We start from the raw sequence: 12,632 nt of genomic DNA on the forward strand, positions 1-12,632 counted from the left end.
AGTATAGAGATTCTTTGAGATGTCAGAGGAAAAGAAGAATAGAAGGAGGAGGTAGAATAAGAAGAATTCGAACTTATCAAGAGAGATAGAGTTCGAATTGTTGATAGTGGAGGAGTGTTAGTCCTTAAATAAAAGGATGTGAGAAGAGGGGAAGAATTTTCGAAAATAAATTAAAAGATTTTGAAGAAATTTTGAAAAATTGAAGAATGATTTTCGAAAATTAAAGTTGGGAAAGAAATAAAGTGATTTTTGAAAAAGATTTTGAAATTAGAAATCAAAAAGATTGAAAATTATTTGGAAAAAGATGTGATTAAGAAGATATGTTTGAAGAGTTATGGTTTTAAAAAGATATGATTGAAAAGAAATGATTGAGAAACAATTTAAAAAGATTTGATTTTTAAAATTAATGACCTGGCTAACAAGAAATTTAAAGGATATGATTCAAACATTAAACCTTTCTTAACAGAAAAGGCAACATACTTAGAATGTTGAATCAAATCATTAATTGTAGGCAAGTATTTTTGAGAATGGAAAGAAATTGATTTTGAAAATATATGATTGAAAAGATATGGTTTGAAAAAGATTTGATTTTGAAAAATTATGAAAACTTGAAAAAAATTTGAATTAAAAACAAAATCTTCCCTCTTGTATCATCCTGGCGTTAAACGCCCAGAATGGTATCCATTCTGGCATTTAACGCCCAAAATGCTACCCTTTTGGGCGTTAAACGCCCAGCCAGGTACCCTGACTGGCATTTAAATGCCAGTTTTCCTTCTTCACTGGGTGTTTTGAACGCCCAGCTTTTTCTGTTTAATTCCTCTGCTGCATGTTCTGAATCTTCAATTCTCTGTATTATTGACTTGAAAAGACTCAAACTAAATTTTTTTTTTGAATTTTTAATGATGAGGAATAATCAAAATGCAACTAAAATCAAATAAACAATGCATGCAAGACACCAAACTTAGAAGTTTGTATACTATTGACACTAACAAATTGAGAATGCATATGAGAAATAACAAAACACTCAAGACAAGAGAATTTAAAGATCAGAGCAAGGAAATCATCAAGAACAACTTGAAGATCAATGAAGAACATAATGCATGTAATTTTCGAAAATTAGAAGAATAAAGACATGCAATTGACACCAAACTTAAAATTAGACACTAGACTCAAACAAGAAACATAAAAATATTTTTGATTTTAAGATTTTATAAATTTTTTTGTGCTTTTTCGAAAATTGAGTGGAAAAGAAAAACAAGGGTTCAAAATTCTTAATGAGAATTCCAGGAATCATTGCAATGCTAGTCTAAGACTCCGGTCCAGAAATTAGACATGGCTTCACAGCCAGCCAAGCATTAGCAGATCATTGCTCACAACAGCAAAATTGATAGAAATCAACAAGCTCTTGTGATGATAAGTTGAAACCTCGGTCCAAAAGATTAGACATGGCTTCACAGCCAGCCATACTTCAACAAATCATCATGAAACTCTAGAATCCATTCTTAAAAACTCTGAAGAACAAAATAGAAATATTTTTTATTTTTGAAAAATTTTGGAAAAGTAAAAAGCTTAAACATAAAATAAAATTACCTAATCTAAGCAACAAGATGAACCATCAGTTGTTCAAACTCAAACAATCCCCGGCAACGGCGCCAAAAACTTGGTGCACGAAATTGTGATCATCAATGGCGCCATCAACATGGTACGCTCAATTGCAATCTCAACTCTTTATCACAACTTCGCACAACTAACCAGCAAGTGCACTGGGTCGTCCAAGTAATAAACCTTACGCGAGTAAGGGTCGATCCCACGGAGATTGTTGGTATGAAGCAAGCTATGGTCATCTTGTAAATCTCAGTCAGACGGATTCAAATGGTTATGGAGGATTAATGATTAAAAGATGAATAAAACATAAAATAAAGATAGAGATACTTATGTAATTCATTTGTGAGAAATTCAGATAAGCGTATGGAGATGCTTTGTCCCTTCCGTCTCTCTGCTTTCCTACTGTTTTCATCCAATCCTTCTTACTCCTTTTCATGGCAAGCTGTATGTTGGGCATCACCATTGTCAATGGCTACAGTCCCGTCCTCTCAGTGAAAATATTCAACGTGCTCTGTCACAGCACGGCTATTCATCTGTCAGTTCTCGATCATGTCGGAATAGAATCCAGTGATTCTTTTGCGTCTGTCACTAACGCCCCACAGTCGCGAGTTTGAAACTCGTCACAGTCATTCAATCCCTGAATCCTACTCAGAATACCACAGACAAGGTTAGACTTTTTGGATTCTCAAGAATGACCGCCAATGGATTCTAGCTTATACCACGAAGATTCTGATTAAAGAATCCAAGAGATACACATTCAAGCCTTGTTTGTATGTAGAACGGAAGTGGTTGTCAGGCATGCGTTCATAAGTGAGAATGATGATGAGCGTCACATAATCATCACATTCATCAAGTTCTTGAGTGCGAATGAATATCTTAGAACAAGAATAGGCTGAATTGAATGGAAAATAGTAGTAATTGCATTGATACTCGAGGTACAGCAGAGCTCCACACCTTAATCTATGGTGTGTAGAAACTCTACCGTTGAAAATACATAAGAACAAGGTCTAGGCATGGCCGAGAGGCTAGCCCCCATGATCTAAGAACTAGACGTCCAAAGATGAAAATACAATAGCAAAAGGTCCTATTTATAGAGAACTAGTAGCTTAGGGTTTACAAAAATGAGTAATTGACGTAAAAATCCACTTCCGGGCCCACTGGTGTGTGCTTGGGCTGAGCATTGAAGCTTCCATGTATAGAGACTTTTCTTGGAGTTAAAAGCCAGCTTTTGTGCCAGTTTGGGCGTTTAACTCCCACTTTTGTGCCAGTTCCGGCATTTAACGCCGGGAATTCTGAAGCTGACTTGGAACACCTGTTTGGGCCATCAAATCTCAAGCAAAGTATGGACTATTATATATTTCGGAAAAGCCCTGGATGTCTACTTTTCAACGCAATTAAGAGCATGCCAATTGGGCTTTTGTAGCTCCAGAAAATCCACTTCGAGTGCAGGGAGGTCAGAATCCAACAGCATCTGCAGCCCTTTTCAGCCTCTGAATCAGATTTTTGCTCAGGTCCCTCAATTTCAGCCAGAAAATACCTGAAATCACAGAAAAATACACAAACTCATAGTAAAGTCTAGAAAAGTGAATTTTAAATAAAAACTAATAAAAATATAATAAAAACTAACTAAAACATACTTAAAACATACTAAAAACGATGCCAAAAAGCGTATAAATTATCCGCTCATCAAGCATGCAGTTTCAACACCAGAAATTCTTGAGGGAAATGAGATTGTGGAGTATGTTGAGGGTGACCATGATGATTTGAGAGAGGTTAGTGATGAAGCTGACAATGAACCCCTACAAGATGAAACCCCGAACCAAGCTAATAAACCCACTACCCCTGCTGATGAGACTCCATTCACCAAGAACACTGAACCAATGCATAATACCTCACCACCCAAGACCACAAAACCAACAGATCCTGGTGCTAATAACCCAACAACCCAAAACAGTAATCTTACTACCACACCCAATTCTAATCCTAGCCAAGCTACTACTGCAAAGCCTATTACCACTACTCCTCCAGTTCCCCCAAAAATGAAACCCAATTCAAATGTCAACCTAAATCTGAAATCCAATACTACATCATCACATAAGGCCACTACCAACCAGAAGAATGCCTCTAAGTCCAAGCCCAAGCCCAACCAGAATTCTGTGTCTAAGCCCAAACCAAAGCCAAAGCCCAAAATCAGAAGTAAAGGCTATTGCACAAGGTCTGCTTCACAAGTGAGGACTAGGAAGCAACATGAGAAGAAAAAACAAGTGCTGAGGTTGTCTTCTTCTGAAGATGAACACACCACAGAGGACAGTTCATATGATCCTGGGAGAGATAATAGCTCAACTGATGATGATGTTGTTAAAAAATGTGAGACCAAAAGGAGAGAGCCTAGGTCGAAGCATGCACCTGCTGAGGGACTAGCAAAGTCTAAAAGGAAGTTTTTTAATGATGATGATGCATTGGTGGTGGATGATGAGGAGTGTGATGTGGACTTAAGTTTTTTAGAAGTCCCTGTGACAGGAGATGAAAATCTGGACAACTCATATGATCCTGGAGCAGAGTCTGATGGTGCCAACTCTTGGCACTCTGAGGAAATGAAGACTCCTCCTCCTTCGGAAGATGAATTTTCTGAAGAAGAGCCAGATGATGTATTTCCAGTATTTAGAGATGGTATTCGATTCGGTGATTTAAAACTTGAGGTGGGGATGAAATTTAATACAAAGTGGGAGTTCAGAGAGGCAGTGAGAGAGTTTACAATTCAAGAAGGTAGGAGGATTCAGTTTATTAAGAACGATGCTATGAGATGCAGGGCTGTTTGTAAGGCTGAGGAGTGCAAGTGGGTGGTATATGCATCACGAGATCACGAGGAGACATGTTGGCAGATAAAAACCTTCAATGACGACCACACATGTGCTAGAGAGGCCACCAACCGAGCTGCAAATAGGAACTGGTTGACTAGCAAGTTAGTGAAGAAGGTTAGGAAATATCCTAACTTCAGACAATGTGAGGCAGCTGTATACTTCAAGTCCAAGTGTGATCTTGTGCTAAATAGGAATTCAATTTCTAGAGCCTTGGCAGACGCTAGAGCTGTGGTGTATGGGGATGAGAAGGCCCAGTATGCAATGGTAAGGGACTATGGAGAAACCCTATTGAAGTGTAATCCGGGTTCAACAGTTAGAATAGGAACCATCCCCCAACCAGATGGAGAGGTAATCTTTCAGAGGATGTATGTATGTCTTAGTGGGTGCAAGAATGGTTTTAAGGCCGGGTGCAGGCGACTGATTGGTTTAGATGGTGCGTTCCTTAAAACTCAAACTGGAGGCCAGATTCTATCTGCTGTGGCTCAGGACGCAAATCATCACATCTATGTTATAGCATGGGCAATTGTGGATGTCGAGAACACGGAGAACTGGAGGTGGTTTCTGGAGCTACTCCATGAGGACCTTGGAGACTATAAAGAAAACAAATGGTGCTTCATGAGCGACATGCAGAAGGTAAATATAAATGGCTAGTGTATGCCCTTTCATAGTAGGTTGTAGTATTAGAAATGGTATAGCCTATTGCTAGTTAATGTAAGTACCTTGAACTAAATTGTATGCTGTGAACTGATTGACTTTACTGTTTGTGTATAGTATGTTGTGAACTGAATTGTATGATGTGAACTGAATTGTATGCTGTGAACTGAATGACTTTACTGTTGTGTAATGTTTGAGTATTATGTGAACTATACTGTTAGGGACTATTATGTATCACGAATTGTATCTCAGGGACTATTATGTATCACGATTTGTAACTAAGGGACCATTACATATCACGAATTGTATCTGCTTTACATGCAGGGTCTGCTTTCTGCAGTCCAGGAGGTCATGCCTCATGTCCACCATAGGTTCTGCGTGTGGCACTTATGGAGAAATTTTAACAAGCAGTGGAAGGATTTAGAGTTAAGGGGTTTACTTTGGGAATGCGCACGATCAACAACTTATCAAGATTTCTCTGACAATATGAAGAAGATTAAGAAAATTAATGAAGAGGTGTGGAGTTACCTGAACAAGTAGCCTATGGAGTCCTGGACAAAGTCAGCATTTAGTCATGCTCCTAAACTGGATAATATCTGCAATAACGCTTGCGAGGTCTTTAATGCAAGAATTAAGGAAGCAAGGGCCAAGCCAATCATCACGCTACTTGAGGAGGTCAGAATGTTTGTCATGAGAACAATCGCTAAAAACAAAGTTAAGTTAGGCAACCATGTCGGAAAGCTACCACCAGTGGTTCAAAGTAGGTTGGACAAGATCAGGAAGGAGTCTAAAAGTTGGATGCCAATCTGGACAGGGGATGATGAGTATGAGAAGTTTGAAGTTCATGATCATCGAACTAACATGGTAGTGGATTTGGGCAAGCGACTATGCACATGTCAATTTTGGATGCTAACAGGTAATTAAATACTTTATTAACCAAGAGATCTGTGTTAAATACTTTAATGACACATTACTTTGTTAATTCCTTCAGGAATGCCCTGTGTGCATGCGTGTGCAGCCCTCGCAAGGGTGAATAAGAGGCCTGAAGATTTCTGTCATAAGTAGCTCACCATGGACACATATAGAGACACCTATGCACATTACATAAATCCATTTTCTGGACAATCTCTTTGGAAAAAATCTGATCAGAATAGACCACAAGCTCTAAAGAAAAAGAAGAAGCCAGGACCAGTAACAAAGAAAAGGAGAAAGGATGTAGATGAGGGTAATGAGGGAAGCAAGAAATCTAAGGTAATTGGGACTCTAAAGAGACAACTAAAACCGTTTACCTGCAAATACTGTCTACAAAAGGGGCACACAAAGAGGGGTTGTCCAAAAAAGAGAGCAGCTGATGTTGCTCAAGCTCTTGCTGATGCAGCTGCAGCTGCAGCTGCTGCTAAGACAAAGCCCACTGAACAAGCACCTACTCAAGCTCGTCAAGATGCACCTGCTCAGGCTCCTCCAGAAGCACCATCTCAAGCTGCTCCAGAAGCCCCTGCACCAGTTGAGATCGACCTCTCCCAGCCAAACTACTCCGATGCACAACAGTCCCAACATAGTCAAGAGTTAGTTGCATTTAGTTTCACAACTCATACTCAAAATTGTTGTCCACGTTCAACTGAATTTATGTCCTACTGAAACAGGATCCACCTGCGAGGCCATCCAAGTTGCAGACAAGAAGGAGGTCCTCCACACCACCATCAGGATCGATTACTGTGGATCCACTACAAGGAGCAAGCTCAGCCACATCTTCAAGACTGGCCAACTTCCTGAAATTTGTCCCAACACCTGGCTTCAAGCCACCAAGGAAGAAGAAATAAAGATGTACCTGATCCTGTTTTTGCCTATTTTGGATGAAACTTGGCAGCTTTTTGTAAATGATGCTTTTTGTTTTGTGGCCTGAATTTAGTATATTTGAATAGAATATGACAATGATGGCACTCTGTGTCCTTTGGCTAAGGTGTATTTTGTCTTAAGAGTTGTCATTAGTATGGCAGGATTATTGTTACTTTTGTTAAAACTTATTGATATGGATATTATTATTGTTACAATTTCTTCCAGCTTCAATTATGTTACTTCAGATGCATTTTTTTGCTGTGACTTTCAGCAATTTCATTGAATGACAGAAAACAACTATGACATTTGAGAAGGAAAAATTTTCTTTCTTCTAATACACTTCTAACACAAACTCATCTTGAAGCTTTAACTACCAACATAAAACCAACAACAAAAACTACAAACAAAGCCAAACCTAAAATGTACATTTTTTGGGTTCTAACTTCAGCTTCTATCTTCCCAATTCTCCAAGCCAAATCCACCCTAACTTGGTCACCATCCACAGTAGACATTACCCTTCCTCTCAGGTCTTCTTCTCCAATGTCAGCCCAGACAAACAAACCACACCACCTCTTACCATTAACATTGTAGTTAGTGCACCCAAAGAATGGCTTGTTAGGGTTAGCCTCTGTTGTGGACCACCGAAGAATAGGGCGGCACCCACACCCACACCACTACGGAACACCTAACGCTTTACTTCGACTGGAACTCCTACTGTTGGACCGCATGGAACTCTGGCTCCCACTTGCAATCATGCTGGTAAACTCGGAAGGGAGCAGGAGACGAAGAACCAGAGAGAAACGGGAAGAAGAAGTAGATGATGGGGTCACAGGATGAACATAGGTTTAAAAAGGGGGATAAGGACTAAATTGGAGCAATTCAAATTTTAGGCCACGTCATATAACCGTTAGTGTGTCCAGCGTGGCAATATTTGCCAAGTCACTAACGGCGTCAGACCTCCGGTGACGGAAAATAGGGTAAGGACTAACGTGGTGCATTTTTTTCAATCTGGGGGACTAATTTGGTGCAATTGAGATCTGGAGGACTAAATCAGTGTAACTCATCAATCTCAAGGACCAAAGTGGGGCTTAACTCAAAAATTTTTATATACAACACATAAATTTAGTGCATAACATAAAATTTTTTAAAGAATTACGTGTTTAAAACATTGAGATTTAACTAACAAAATACATACAATACATAAATTTTAGCACACAATACATAAATTTAATTGCACAGTAAAATTTTAAAGGGCCGTATACTAAAAATATTAATTCATTCAACCAACAAAATACATTTGCAGTAAAATTTTTATATTATATTGATAAATTTATGCCTATCTGCAAAAATTTCTGTATTATTGGCAAAAAATTTTATGCTATATTAATAAGTTTTATATTTTCTAATAAAAAATTTTATGCTAAAGAATTATGCAAAAGAAGAAAAATATTATACATTTATTTTTTATTGGTCTTGTATCAATTTGATTAAATTTAATTATAAAAATATTTTTATATATAATATCATTGATATATATAAATATATAATAATTTATTTAATTTTTAATATATATAAAATATTTTTATTATTTTATAATTTATCCCTACGAAATAGAATATATCCTTTACTCTTTACAGAAATTAGAGATCAATAAATTTTTATTTGAATAAAAAATGCTAATTTATATAGTTTAATTCTTTTAAAGCTTTATATTCGTTAATTATTCTTTTGATGCGTTCTTTTCTTTTAATTAATTCTTTATTCAATATGGAGATGTAAAATAAAGAAGCCTCTTTAATTAATAATTAACTGACCATAAGGTGCCAGCTGTTTCGTTAACCATGATATTGTAATATTGAATTTTTTTATTTTGCGGATAACTACATATAATACAATAATACATTTAACCTGATTAATTAGTCATGGATAGTAGTAGGTTTCGTCAGAGATTAGGCGCCTTACGTAAGCATCATGACGTCACTCGAGGGATATTCTTTCTAGATTCGTTCGTTGGAGCCCTCAAAATTTGGAAATGGATTTTTTTATTTTTTTAATATTTTTTAAAAAAATAAAGTATGATTTTTTATTATTAATTTTATAAATAAAATTAAAATTAAATAAAAAAATAATAAAAAATAAAAGATCACAATTGACTTTATCTAATTTTTTTTATTGGAGTCACTCCCCTCAAAACTTAGTTCAAGGCTTCTAACATTCCAAATTTGTCTGGACATTCTAAATTAAGAAAATAAGATGTTAAAATTTACTAATAGAGAGATATAATAAATGATTTTTATAAAATGAATATTCTAAAACAAAAATTTTATAATTATTTTTATATAAAAATATTTTATTTTAATTATTAAATTATAAATTATTAAATTTAAATTTTATATATTATAAAAATATTATTTTTATTTAAAATATAACTAAATAAATAAGTCATATTTATTAAACAAAAATTATTATGAAAAGATACGTTTGGATCTTCAATTAAGATTCACATTATATATACTTTTTGGGGTTTTTATTTAAATGAAATAATTTTTTTAATAAAAATTAGATTGGTTTAACCATTTTAATTAAACCTTTTAGTTTGGTAGGAAAAATACTTACTATTTTAACAAATATCATATTTATTATTATTGTACATATTTAATTAAGAATGAAGGATCAAATTCATTTCTAAAAGATTATTCGTTTTACAAATTGATTTTTTAAAAATTTTTTTAATTAAATTTATTTTTTAAAAATTTTAAATTGGCTATATTAATCTTTCGATCACTTTTTTACCGATGATATCATAATTTATTAATATGATATGTTAAGTAATATCGCAGCATATGCATGACAATCATAATTGACTGATGATAAGTTTATGAAATTAATTCAAATTAATTTCAAATCAAAGATTTCAATACCTCAAAGTCTCTTTCAATCTGAAATTATAAACGAATTTAACTATTTATTATTTAATTAATAAAAAATAGATTAAAATATACGTTCATGCAGCCCAAGTTGGTGGTGGTAAAAGACGGGGATCCCACCCTTTGAATTGCAGAGGAGGCAAGTTTATGAGTCAACTTATTAATCACTCAGGTGATGATAGCAGGGTCAAATAACGCCATTGGCTTTATTTGCTTATAAATGAAGATCTTATGCTCAGGATACTCAAATCTTTCACTAAGTCTCTCTTTTTGAGTGTAATTTCACAAGTGCTCCAAGCATAAGGTAATCATATCTCAATTGCAAATTATAGCTTGCTTTCTAGTTTCTTGTTTTCTTCCTCCTTCAATAAAGTACTTTAGAATTAGCTTTTCATCAACCAAATTTAGGTCATTTTCATATACCCAATGGTACATCCTCGTCCAAATGATTTTGATAAGTTGAGTTTCAAACAAAATATTTTTAATTAATATCAATTATGGTAGGTAAACAGTCATATCAATACGCTACTTTTTATAAATAAGACCGAATCTTTTAGTTTATTGACTTATTTCTTTAATATATTAAAGATGACAGTCGTCTGTCTTATTAAAAAGTAAATAATGATATATTATTTTTATCTTTATATAAAAGATAAATAATTATTTAATAAATAATTATTTAATTTTATATTATATTATAAATGTGACAGATGTAATTTTTGTCGTACATAATAAAAAACCAAAGTTTATTATTATTTTTAAAATTATATTTTGTTCAAGAAAGAGAAGTTACATATTTAATATACCTACCATACATATAAGTATATATGCTACTTGTAAATTAATTAGGAATTTTAAACTTTATGATGATTTAAGTTAGCCAATTTCTATATATATCTCTCATTTATTATTATACGTAAAATGAAAAATAGAATCAGTAGTGGAGTTAATGATTAGTATGGGGTAAAATTATAGAACATAACTCTTGAAAGGTATTAGCCAAGAAGATGAAATTGGTTTGCAGAAAATTTCTAATAATAATAAGTATGAATGTGTATGTGAGAGTGAAATATTGAAGGAAAGTAATATAATCCAAATACTAGTATATCATTTATTGCATGTCTAGTTACTTTGGGGAATTAGAGAGAAAGGAGAAGAGAGATTATCATACCAGATTCAGTTCTGCAAAAAGAAGAATTTAAAGTTAAGATAAAATCTGTTAAAATTTGCAACAGATTAAAACAAAATTTTTTAATACCATTCATGCATTATCATCACTAAAAGGGTTCTCTTAAAGTTAGAACTCTTGAGCAAATTCTCAAAGGAGGTTGAAGCAAGTTAGTAACATTGTAACATCTGCAGTATAATATGTTTGGTATACAGACACTTCTTCTCTTAATAATAATAATAATAATAGTAAAGTATTAAACTAGTTCTTTAAGTTTGGATCTAATTCTAGTTTGGTTTTTAAAATTTAAATTTTAAAATATCCTATTTGAATTAAAAAAGTTTTATTTAGTTTCAATGTAATTCTGTTGTTAAATCAATGTTAAATAATCAACAAAACTCAAAATTTAGATATGAAAAACTTATATAATTAAACTTTTAGTTGTCGAGGGGAGTCCCCATAATAGAAGAGACGATGACCTTGTCCTCGTCGTCAATGGCAAACATCTCTGCAGAAAGTGAGTTCTCGTCGATGTTCTCCATGTGTTTGAACCAAGCCAATGCTCGCGGTGATGCATCCGTTGTTGATCTTGTGTTTCTCAAGTTTGTATCTCTTTTTAGGGAAGGACATTAGGCTGTGTTTGTTTACAAGGACGGAACACTGAGACAGGGACACAGAGACACAAAATTGTGTTTAACAGATGAGACATGGATAAAAACATTATATCTAGAGATACTGAATTAATGTATTTTGTGTCTATCATGACAAAAAAAGACACAAAGACACTAACAAGAGACATAACCTTTTTTTTTCATTATATTTATTAATTTTTTATAATTATATTTTTTATTAATATATTTTTTTTTAAATTTTTTTGAATGAAAAAAGTGAGAATAAATTAGATTTTTATAAATTGTCCTACTTTATCACCAAACAAAATATAAAAACGCTAAATTTTATGTCTTTATCCTTTATGTCTTATTCTCAGTATCTTGTTTTGTCCCGTTTTTAAAAACAAACGCAACTTTAAGATTTTGTGGAAGGGTAACGTTAATTATTTAAAATTGATTTTACGACAAAATTAAATTAAAGATAAATAAATTTTTTTAATTCAAATAGGATATTTTAAACTTTTGGAATCAAAATAGGATTAGATCCAAATGTAAGAAAGAAATTAAATACTTAATTCTAACAAAAATAAAAAGGTATATATATATATAAGAAATTAAATACCAACATTGAAGACATTCCAATTTTGTATCTTATTATATTCATATTTATGGAAAAAAGTATATATGGACAAAAATTTAAACAAGAATCTGTGCTTCTTTCTATTGAAAATGCTAAATAAATTAAATTGGTTGGTGAGTTGTGGGTGTAAAGGAGCTATCATCTAAGCTTTGTCAAGCAACTTATTGACGAGGTGCAAAAGAATCTAGATATTATATATTGACAACATTCTATGGCCATTGAAAGTAGAAACAAGATCTTACAAAACCGTATTGATGAAATAATATTGGTTTAATTATTTTTTTAGTCTTTATAATTTTATTAAAATTTTATAATTAAATTTTTATATTA

General features: G+C 33.4%; 1 long non-coding RNA gene across 1 annotated transcript; it reads left to right on the forward strand.

Annotated features, from left to right (window-relative positions):
- The first annotated feature begins 10,080 nt into the window (after positions 1-10,080).
- LOC140174256 (uncharacterized) lies at positions 10,081-11,888 on the forward strand. Its single transcript, XR_011863528.1, has 2 exons — positions 10,081-10,187; positions 11,493-11,888. It is a non-coding gene; the product is annotated as an uncharacterized lncRNA (long non-coding RNA).
- The last annotated feature ends 744 nt before the right edge of the window (positions 11,889-12,632 follow it).

Source organism: Arachis hypogaea, chromosome 7 (assembly GCF_003086295.3).
Source record: "Arachis hypogaea cultivar Tifrunner chromosome 7, arahy.Tifrunner.gnm2.J5K5, whole genome shotgun sequence".
Lineage (NCBI taxonomy): Eukaryota > Viridiplantae > Streptophyta > Magnoliopsida > Fabales > Fabaceae > Arachis > Arachis hypogaea.